Genomic DNA, 12,588 nt, shown 5'->3' on the forward strand with positions numbered 1-12,588 from the left:
TGAGAATAACATGGCTCCATCCTCCTGACACTCAACCTTTATGTATTTGTAAATATTAATGAGGTGACCAGCCTGGAGTGGCCAGGGTCTTCCTTTCAGCAGGCAGATATTTTAAGTTAGAAAAAAAGTAGAAATGGAGGCACAGGGTTGTCCAGAGTCACTGTCCCTGGAGATATTTAAAAGACATGTAGATGAGATGCTTAGATACATAGTTTAGTGGTGGGCTTAGTTATGTTAGATTAGTGGTTGGACTTAATGATCTTAAAGGTCTTTTCTAACCTAAATGGTTTTATGATTCCCAGTCCTTCTACTTGCAGCCAAAGTGTTGAGTACAGGAAAGCAGCTCTTAATGTCCCACATGACACCAGCTTCTCGAAGACCAGTGGGTTTCAGGGGCTGGAATACTTCTTTGTGATGATCCTGGGCAGTTTATAATCCACAAGTATAGATACAACCATTAGTCAGATTATGGAACTGTTAATTTTAAGCTATGCCTTTTCTGTTTGTTTATCAAAGACCTGCTGAGATACGTACTCAGTCCTCAAGCTGATATTCAGAAGACACGTACTGAGGGGCATTATAATGTACAGACCTGACTGCAGTGCAATGTCTGTTGTGTGGAACAAGATTTATGTGCCCCATGTATCGATCTAATTCATACAGAATACACATGCATATATGAGGTGAGAGAAATCAGTTATTTGTAACACTAAAATAAGTTTCACTGTAAAATTATTTCTGATCAATCTCATACATCTTGTTGCAGCCAGATACAATGAACTGTAAAAATGGAAATAAAATTCAGCTAGATTCCATCAGACAACTTCTGAAAAGAATGACACCTATAGAGTGAAAAAAACAACGGCATACATATTTACACAATGTGTAGTAAGAACACTGAAATCCTTATTTCATGCCTATTTTTGCTTTTTCCCATAGAAAAACTTTGTGACATATCAGAAAATTTAATTAAAATTTATAATATTGAGCCAGCTGCTTCTACTGGCCTTCTTACTGAAAGACAGCAGAGTTTTCAGGAGCAATGGTAGAGAAATCCAGACTATAACATGGCAAACTATTAGTAAATTAGAATGACACATACTGTCATAGTAAATTCAGAATGCCAATATTAATTAGGACAATTTATTTAAAACATATATTCCTGTCGATCAATTCCCTACTGCCAATGTGCATTTTCAGATTTCCTACTTAGGTTTTTTTAAAAGTTGAGTTTTTAAAAAATGCACATATTGAGATACCTGTACTCACGCCTACCAAAATACATTTTAACTTATTTTATGCCAATAGTATTTAGTGCGTATTAACCCAACTCCAGCTAAGTAGACCCTCAAGATGCCAGCATGTGTAGTTCTAACTTTGTATTTAGTTATTTGATTCCTACTGTGAACAGATGCCACACGGAATTCCCATAGTAATAATTTGACCTAAGAACAAGCCCTCAAATTCATCTCATGCTCAGAAGGTGGATGCTAGAGTTGATATCCCTCTAGCTTTAGGTAAACAAAAGGGAGAAAGCTGCCCTTCCTCATAAAATAGTGTGGCTGAGAAACTGAGCTTTCACCAGCTTAGATTGACCTGAAGGCTTAGATAAACCTTGTTAAAAATGAATAAATGTTACCTGAATAAATATTCATAATTTTATAGTTAACTGAGAAAGTCATGTAATTAAAGGCAGTAGCTGAAACTGTATTTAAATCGATTATTTCATCAGGAGCTACAAAAATGTTTGAAAGGAAATGCTGGATAAGATACAAAGATCTCACTCCTTAAAAAAAAAAGAAAAGAAAAAGAAAAAAAGAAAAATGGAGAACCTAAATTCATCTCTGTCTCAAAGTATAGACCAAATTTGCCGGATCCACTATATGTATATATGTTACCTTTTTCATTGAAATGGTGGTATCAACTATCTGTAAAATGAACAGTGATATCTCTGTATCTCGGTTTCTCTGAATATGGAAGTTCTAAATTAAAATTCCTCAATACAGTTTTTGGTACTCAGCATAATAGAAGTACCAAAATCTGCATAGATTTCTAAACTTTATGTCTATTCAGAAATAAAATATAGCCACACTTACACTTTTAAATTTTAAAAACTGATTACAGAAGGGTAAGAATTAAAGTGTCTTATTCTTGGGTACTTTATTTCTGTTTTACCAGGTTAGCAAGTTGAACCATAATCAAAATATATTAATGTATATGATGGTGTTCCTGAATGCTATAGTATTGCCATGCAAATTCATTTCTCATCCACTCTTAAAAAAGTAGAATGAAAATATGTATAAAATAAAACAATTTATGCTTTATAAGTGTTGTCCTCCAAAAATTCAGTCTTGATGGTTAGTGTAGCAAAGAATGTTAATTGGAGTAGAGTCTTCAAGGTTTCAAACAAACTTTTAGCAGGAAATGAACAGTTACATTTTATTTACATTACATTTGCTTTAATGGAAATTATTAATATTTTTCAACTTCTTAATAATTAATTTGGTATTTTTACTTAAAAAGCAAGTGCAAATGTTGCATTTAATTTGAAGGGATATTTATTGAAAATTTAATGCTACAAAAATATACGCATTTCTCCAAAGTGTAGGGCCTTCTGATTTTCTAGTCCTTTTGTTGAATTTAGAAGGATTTTTTTGTAATTCTAGGGGATATTTTACCGTATTTTTTCTGTGGAATTTATTTTGCGTAATATTCCCACAAAGGCACTTTTAGATTAAGCCAAAATACTCCTATTTGATTACCTAAATATATTGATCTCTGTCTGTCTCCTATGTAAAGAATGTTTTCCAGTCCTATAATCATCTGTGGCTTTCCTCTAAACAAGTTCTGACTTAACAGCATCTTTCTGATTTCAAATGAGTTAGAACTGGACACTGATTTCTGGGAGGGCTTTAGCACTGTCAGAGAGGTGCTGTCATATTTTTCTGCTTCAACTTCAGTCTTTTCCATATGTATACTGAACAGAACCATTAGCCTTGGAGAACAATGTTCTGCTGGAACCTTTATGCTCTGCCAATTCTTACAGAGAGATGGTGACTTTGTAGATTTTGAGTGGTTTTTTCTGTCTTCTTCACTTTCATTAGAACATTCATTAGGTAAACATAATTTGCATATATCTACTTTACCAAATTATTGTATTTTTTTGTATCAGTCATCAGTCTTCATTATTTATTATTCCTTTATATGTTATTTCTCTGACATGATTTTGTCAATTCTTTCACTTAAGTATTGAAATTCTGAAAGAGGGAGAGCAGGAATCCCTTCCTATGGATCGATAAAAGCACTTCTATTTAGCAACAAATCATCACCAAAAAAAAGTTTGTAGAGTCAAGGAGTCTGTTTTTAATGCAACTAATAATGCTATATTGTTATGTTGTTTTTCAAGAAGCTCCATCGAAATATCATGTGCATGCACATTGCCAGTTATGTAAATGTGACTATTTTTATTACAGTTCTTCTTTTCATATGTAGAAAACTGATTGGTTTGATAGAGTTTCTTTAAAATTGCTCACAGAAATAGGAATTAATTATATTACCACTTTCAATTCTTCAGTCCTTTATTATTTGTGTTTTATAGCATGCTTTTGGGGTTTTTTTTTCAGACTAGTAAGCCTCTAATTACATACCTCATCCTGTTTGTCTTTTTATATGCACATTATCAACGCATTAGTTTTCTATCAGTTGCCTAGTTCTTCCTCAGCATTGCAAGACTTAATGGAAGAGAACATTAGTGGTTGAAAGTAGTTTTTGGAGAACTTTCAGATGCAAGTTTTCTAGACTTACTGTCTTAAAATGACTTAACTGTTTAACTGAACCATTTTTTAGAATGAAAAGTGTTTCATCATCACTTAAAACTCATTTTTTCCTCCAAATGCAGAACAAATCTATTAATGAGAGTTGTCTGTTAATATCTGTTTATTTGTTAACCGTTTTTTGGTTTTAGAGGTACTTACTGTCACCCCGTGGGATCACAAATATTTTTTGACTCTTCAGAACTATCATTTCTGTTTCAGATAAAAGAAAGCTTTTCTAGCTTGGAACATCTGCTATCAGGGCTATTCTTCAAGCGATGATCATCATAGAATGAAATATCCAAGTTGTTCTAGAAGGAAAAAAAAAAAAAATCTCAAAATTTTTCTGTTTCCCATGTTACTTTGCCTGCAGGGAAGATCATGAAGTAACTAATTTATATTACAAGTTTTGATTGCTAAAAAGGAGCAATTAAATACTTGAGGTCTTGAAATCTCAGCGGTGGTTAGGGGCTTTTGAGTAACTTTCTTATTTCAATATATATTTTCATAGCAGAGGTGACTGCCTTTCTGACTGCAACAAAACCACCATCTTGCACTGATCCTAAGTCATGAAGTAGGCACAGCTGCCAAATGTTTTTCTTCATGGCATTTCATATCATGTCATTCAAACTGACATTCAGGAGTCAGAGAGTCTGCTGTTTGTTATGAGAAGCACTATCAGGAAACCAAACCACCAAATATAATAATTTTCCTCCTTTTATGAAATGAGTCAGTAGTCTGAAAAGCACTGATGTAAAATGCAGTGGTGTATAGAGACAATGGCAAAGAAACATTAGTCAACATCAGACACTGTTTGCAGAATTTTTATAAATTCACCAATATGTGATGTCTGCAAAAGGTTCACATAAAATCCTCAAATGCTTTGAGATTGGAGGAATCATAGTATCGGAAGGTTTATCTGAACTTTATGATTTAACACCTTTGTGGTGGGTTAAATCTATACCCTGGTTCAAGAAACATTTAAATTGCAGGCTGAGCTTAATTGGTTTCTCCTGCCTTAATAATTCAATTTATATAAATAAAGGGAGATTTATATATGTGTATATATATACATAGAGAGAGAAATATTTTCTTCATTTATGAAAATATTCTCTGAATGCTAACAGATGCAAACATAACAGGAGCAGTGTAACAGAAAAATCTCCAATATTTCTCTGATTAACTTTGGTATTAGGCTAGATTTATTAGCTATAAAGTTTATTAAAAGTTTTGAAATATGTTTTTTTTATTTGTAGACAGTCATGGTGGACATTTACAATAATAAATCAAGGTAGTTTCAGTCCTTGTGGCATACCAGTAGGATTTTTTTGTGGTTTATACTTCTATCTTCAAGCAACAGATCAAAACAATTGGCTTAATTGAATTTAAATGAAATTTTAATTCCTTTGCACCAGGTTTGTAACTTTATTTAAACAATTAAAAGAGCCTAATGTCATTCCTATCTTTAGACTCTTGAGATATCTTTACAATGCTGGCCTAAAAGCTTAAGTCATTTCAGAAAATAATACTCGCATTGTAAAAGACTTAAATGCTTGAAAAATTATATTGTTTACTAACAGCCATGTTTGCTAGCAACTCATAGTGAGGTCTTAAAGGTTTGCAGTGCAGATGGCTACATTAACAAGTAAGAGAGGCAAGAATATGAAATTTCCTTTAACATTCTCAGCCATACAACTCCTATTGAAATGTGAGTTAGCCTTCCAAGTATAGTGCAAGCAAGAAATGATCTGGGAGGCAAACCAGAATGGAAGATTATGTGAGTGAAATAAAATATTTTGGCGTAGTCATCAAGTCCATAGCATTTCAGTAATTCATCCTTGTAGCCAGTTTTCAGATGACTGACTGAATGGGAAGGACATGAATATTGTTATCATTCATGTATTTCGCTATTAACTAAATGTGCCATCAGTTAGTACTACACAAATCCTAAATAATCAGGAGGTCCACTAGTTTGCAAAACACATCATTGAAATTTAAGACAATACAGTGTAATGTCAGTTAATTGCAGTAAAAACCAAATGGCCCCTCACACCATTAATGTTGCAACATGGTAGTATTGGTTTTATTTAAAGAAAAGAAGTATAAAAATAGATGTTTATTGCTGATGAATGGAGAACTTCAACACAATAATTTGTTAAATGTTTGTTTAAAGGAGAGTGAACTCTACTAGCAGCTGCTCTGTAACTGAATTTCCAGGAAAAAAACCCACTGTGATTACGTAAGGTTCCTACTAATTTTAAATAACTCCTTTCAGTAGAATAAGCAATAATTTATGACAGCATGTATAAATTGTGCATATTGTACATGAAATATATGTACTATTTAATTCAATCAATGAAGTAATTAATAACTTCATAACATCCTGTTTGTTGTGGGCACTGCAGAAAAGAGTATAGCCAAAGTACCAAATAGCAGCTTTACTATCCTCTGTCATATTAGTTTAATGAAGAATAATACTAAAGAGCTTGTCAGGCCTGGAAGTGTAAATCATAGAATGGTAACAAAAACTTGCAGAATAGTACAGCACAAAAAGCAACATATTTATATCATTTGAAGGGAAAGATTTAAATCCTTCCTTTCTCATTTTGTTTCTTCATTCAGTTTGACTTTTGAACAATGTTCTCTTTTATTGTACTGACTTCTATACCTTTTTAGAGCATTTCCTGATTAGGGAATATATGTCAATAAAAATGGACTAGGTTCTGTTCCTTTTCCTGTTCTTGTACTGGGAGGGGGAAAAGTGAAGAGTTTTGTACATCTTTCAAGATAAACTGCAGTTACACAAAAGCCAAGACAGGTTAGCTGCTTGGAACCATGGAAACCAACAGAGCTGTACCAGCAAATTTGAGACAGAATATTTCTAACTTCATGGAGAAACTCTGATAGCAGTTTTACTTCTAAAGACTATCGAAGATGGTGATGTATAGTGTAGGTGAACTTCAAAGACAGCACAGATTGCACAGGTGTTTCTAAGAGGAGAGTTTGACCGTATAATCTGCTGGATGTTTTTCATCTGGTAAGAGGAGATGAATAATACATCAGATTACCCATACGTGTGGTAACTCAGGAAAATTCTTATTACTCTGTGTATACTGAGTTCTTCTGCTGTACTGTATTTCAAAGTATTTGCCAAATTGTTTATTTTTAAAAAATAATTCATTTTACTCTTCTTTTGGTGTTCTTTTCTGTTCCTTGTCTGAATTAACAGACTAGAAGGAAATGTTGATGCTTTCTGTGGAAAAGCTAGTTTTGTAACCATTCAAAAAAATGCAGTGGTGTTTTCCATGTAGATATATTTTGGTTCACATGAACAAGTTTGGTAGTTTGCTAGCCTGCACATTCAGTTTTCCTACACAAAACCTCAAATTTTCTCGAGAATCAAATTTCTAAATTTCTGATTTAGAAAATGCATTCAGGAATCAATCTTTCATTTGCCTTCTCTAAATTTAAGAAAGAAACAAGAAATGAGCTTCCAGAGCTATTCTTTCTGTCCACCTATCTGCTACACATATATATGTATACATATACATGCAGAGGTGTAGTCATATATGTTTCTGTGTGTTTCGGTCTGTAAATAACACAACTGCCCTTGAGGTCTTTGCATACATCTAGTAAGCCCTTTCTAAAACCAGATCTGTTTAATTTCCTTAAAGGACCTATAAACAGTCTGCAGTGATTCATCATACCTGATAACAGGCACAATGCAAGCTTCCCCTTCCTGTATTTGACCTGAAGCTATACCTTCCCTGATCTGAGGTATGTAATCCTTTCTCACTTCGTTTGGTACGTAGTGGTTTCATTTCCTTGTGTTGTAATCCCTTCCCGAATTCTTATGAATATTTATTCAATATTTCATTATCTTGTATGTAATCAAAATGACAGTACATTGGGATGCTGAATGCTGAGGCACGTAAATATGCAGTCCCTGTTTAAATGGTAGAAATTCTAATTTTCTCTCAAATATTTATTCCAAATGTTGTCTGAAACAGAAGAGCTAAATAAAAGAATTTTAATTCCATAAGGATACAACACATAGCTGAGGCTGCTTACAAGAGGTCTAAATGTCAGAAGCTTCTCCTTTCCTGCAATCTCACAGATGAGATGCAAACCCCACTGGGGATTTCTGCCTCTGTCACTGAGCAAAGAAGTCCTACAACTGTTTAAACAGGGAGTCCTTTTCATTTGTTTTTCTTTTTCCAAATATCCATTTGCTGTGAGCTTATAAATTGATACTGTATTTTTAAAGGAAAGTGGCCGTTGTTATGGATTATTTAATAATTACTGCTAAGTAGGAAACACATAATAGTAATAGAGAATCTGATTTGTGTCACACATGACACGGAAGCATTAGTCAAAGTAATTATACAAATTCATTGCAAAATACATCAGTCATCCCTTGCTACTACATATTAGCAAGATATCTAGACGTGAATAAAAAGGCAACATTTGCTTGTGGTGTTCCAAACTGCAAGATGTTAATAATTTATCTTTCTTTATGAGGAAATAATGGAATAATTAACTAGCTAAGTGGACTTACTCAAATTTTGACCGAAGGGTAGTGTATGAACTTCAAATTAGGTCCCAAGATATATAGCTATCCAAACCATAAAGTAGGAAAAACAGGTTTTGAGCAAAAGCAAGACTTTTCCCCCCCTGCCCCCCCACCAAAAAATATGACATTGCACCATATAATTGCACAGGAAATTAAAACTCTTTTCAAAGGTTTAATAATAGATGAGATACAGGCTTTGAAATAATTGTTTTTATTGAGCTCTGCCATTCTCTAGCACAGCATGCAAGCAGTGGCTCACAACTTGCACCTCTGTCAGCTCAGAGATGGATTAGCAAAAACAATACAGGGTTCCATTTGGAGACCACAGGAAGCAAACAGGTGCCAAAAGCCCAAGTCACTCTCTGCTCGCTTTTTTTTTTTTTTTCTTTTCTTTCTTTTTTTCATTATGAGTGCTTGTTTTGAATCATTTAAGTCTGTCTGGAAAAAAGACCTTTGTTGAGTTATACTTCACAGACAGCAAGCTCCTTAGCTAGCTGTCACAGCCATCAGTGTCTTCTGGAAGCACCTGCCTGTTTTCATACCCGACAATTCATTTTGTTCTTCTTACCAAAGGTACCATATTTAGATTCTGAGTGTCCTTTTTATAAGACTCCGGTGGTATCATACAGAAGACATTGACTGCATTTATATCTTTCAAATGTTGGACCTGCTCTGTAAAATGCCTGACAAAATTTTTGTCTTGTCCTTTGACAAGAATTGGAAGTGGCCACTACCAGGAGAGCTCAGCATCCAGGTCAATGATTATTACAATGGCCAAAAGTAATGTGTTACAGTTTACATGATACAGTGTGATGCAGAGGAACTACTTACTCAAGGAATAATAACAGCATGTGGGAGCATGTTGCACACAGTTGTGTTTTGGTTATCCTTTGTATTAAAGGTATACAAGTACAAAGGTTAGCCAACAATTGGTCAATATTTTAATAAGAAAATCATTAATAACTTTTAGTAGCACCTAAGAGATGTTAACAGGAGCATACATCATTCATATTTCTGTCACATACTTGTAACTTCTCAGATACTTGTATTAATACTTTTTAAAAACTTGTATTTCACTTTTAGAGATATTTGATATTTATTTAACAAGAGAAGGTAATTTGGAGTGAAAACATAGCTGATAATTTCTACGAATAGTATGGATAGTTATAATACAGTAAATATAGTTATCTATGACAATTTTATGAGGAGTGCATGATTTCTCAGTAAAGAGAATTTACTGAGCTACAGGATTATAAAACATCTGTGTTGATCAAGGTGTTCAGGAAGAATGAATACAAAACAATTACTTTTAGACAAGCTGTACATGAGCAAACAGTTAGGGGACCAGTTCTCAAATTCTGGGTCACTACCTTTCCAGAATTATGATTGGATGTGGGAAAGTAGAAATAATTGGAAATTGTAAATTTAGGATACACTTATGTTATGATCACAGAAATTACACATTACACTACATGACAGGCATGCATCAAGAGCTCAATAGCTTAACCTCTTTCTGGGATCAGTCTTACTGACCATGCAGAACTCACTGCTGACGACTGTTTTCACCTAGGAAAATATACATATATACATGTGTTTATATCCATATATATTCTCAGAAGAAGAAAGGTCAATTATTAGAGGACTCTGATGGGGTCAAGAGTTGGCAGTCTCTGAAAGGATTTGTGATTTTTCAAATTTAAAAGAAAGTAAGGCTTCAAGAAAAGCTACAATAAAAAGTATGTATATAAATTATCATACTGGATTTGGTTTAATATTTTAAACTGTTTTTCTTTTGATACTGATGCTTACTTTCAAAAAAGCTGTTTCTTTTATAATCACTGCTGTCATTGTTTCCAGAAGGGAGGGAAAGGAATTCTGAACTTAATTTATGGTTACTGTTAGTATTATAATCCTGCAGTCTAGAGGCATATAGGGAAAAAGGGATTTGTGTGAATCTGGTGTAAGATTATTAATGCATGAGTATCTGGAAAATTGTGTGAAGATCTGCAGAGAGACACATCTATTTCAAAATTTAAGGTGAATGTGGCAGGCTCTGAGTTAAATCATCTAAACTAATGTGGAGTTTTGATTTTTAGTGCTTGATACTGCCATGCTGGCCAACAGTTATTTCCTATCCAAAGATAACACGACTCAAAAAAAGAGACTTTTTTTTATCTTACTAAAGTGTGACATGGTATAATTTCATTTCCATGCAGTCTTATCTACATTCAGACAGAGCTCTGAGAATTTCTTCATGCCGTATTAGTGTGTTTCAGTACTTTTTAATAGCATCTTAATAAATGTACGCCCCAGAATGACATTTCAAGAACCGTAACATTAATAATTTGTAAGCTTAAATCGTGAAAAAGAGTTTGTGAAGTATGGTGTTTTTGATTCCTCAACACAGACCTCTGAAAGTATGCTGGCATCTTGTGTCACCAGGACATTAAGGCAGAAAGCATGGAGGATTTCTTTCCTCAAAAAAAGTCACAAAGCAACTGATAAGGTTTTCTAAGCTGTGCACTCTGAGAATGTTGTAGGTATGTATATACAGTCAGGACTGACAGAGTTGAATGAGTACTCAGCATCTGTTCAGTGGAGCATGTCGATTCTCAGTAGGTGCAAATGTCAACCCAGTGAAATAGTTTGAGAAGGCTGAGGTCAACAGCAATTATCTGTTCTCAGGACAGCTGACGCCAGGAGCAGTTACTTCCTAGGCAGATTTCTGCTGTGAGAGTTTGAAGCTGAACCCTGTTTGTTTTTAAGAGATAATGGATGATGAAAAAAGCGAGCCTTTTGTGTCCCAGGTGATGCAGACATCCTCACTTAGCTGAATATTGGCATCTGATGTGCTGTTGCATGGAGTTATATGAGGGGACAAATCCATCAGATTCTCATAACATACCATGTTAGGTCACAGGTCAGGTTAGAGTCAAGTGACAGAAATGATGGTCAATGTACTAACAGAAGAAGATACTGCCTAGGAAATGCTTAAGTTTGTAGAAGGTTGCTACTCATAAAATGGATCAGGGCTTTTCCTTACTATCATAATTTTACAGCCAGGTGTAGACAAAAAATATGAGAGTCACCATAATTTAACACTATTGGTGCTATCAATGCATTAGGTTGGAGGCTGGCAGACAGGACATAAATTGCACTCTGATACAAGGCAATCATAAACATCATATATATGTAACCGTGTTTTCATATAAATTATGTTTATGGCTGTCTTTTTTTAGTGACCTCTGTTTGATGAAGCTCAGCTCTAGACTGGACTAGTGCCCTGTTGCTTGCCAGAGAGACAGGAAGTTGTTGCCTACTGAAGAATCATAGAGGTTGTCAACAGTCTTATAAATGGATGTGTTTGTTTTTGTAGACAGCTATGTTACATCCTCCTTCCTTTGAGCATGACTGTGGTTCCTACCTCTTCTATTTTGCAACGTTTTGGTAATTATATTTGTTCTCAGGTTCATGGAGTCAACAGATGTAGTTCAACAGACTGCTGAATTAAAAATTTAAAATAAAAACAATGTGCTGGTTGTGACCTTTGAAAAGATCACACATCTGTTTTTAAAAAATAAAGAAAGATATTAGAGCAATTAAACTGCCATTAGAAGTAGCTATTCTTTGAGACTTCAACCATGAAAGTCCCATCTTTATTGCAGTGTATGTTATACTGATACAAAACTAAAGGATGTCTCTCAAGGAGACCTTAAGCTCCCCTCAAAATGAATAGTTCTAAAGCGTTTGTTATCTAGCATATGGAGTCTAACCTTAGCTTCCCCTATAAATACTGGTGTGCTATGTATCATAAAGTCAAAGCAGATAACTGTGATGCAAGGACTAAGGAAAGTATTGGGCTCTGAATGAGACAGCCTTCCTAAATATGATTTTTTTAAAGCATAAAGATGCAAGATAATTAAAGGTAATATATACTCTGAACTTGGGAATACAAAAGTGCCTGTGGTACTTAGTATGTCTTTCATTTATACTCCAGCCTCTTCAAATTGCCTTATTCTAGTATACTGTTACGTTAATCCTGCAAGTTTTATCAGAAATTAACAATGATGTTTTTTTCACTATATATATTCCATAACATGCAAAAGGGAAGTAAACCACCTTAAAATCTATATCAACACTTCAAGAAATGTGTCAAAGCTTATCTTCTGTTTCTTAAGCAGCAAACATGAGTGCAGATGCAGC

The sequence above is a fragment of the Colius striatus genome, chromosome 3 (genome assembly GCF_028858725.1).
Source record: "Colius striatus isolate bColStr4 chromosome 3, bColStr4.1.hap1, whole genome shotgun sequence".
Lineage (NCBI taxonomy): Eukaryota > Metazoa > Chordata > Aves > Coliiformes > Coliidae > Colius > Colius striatus.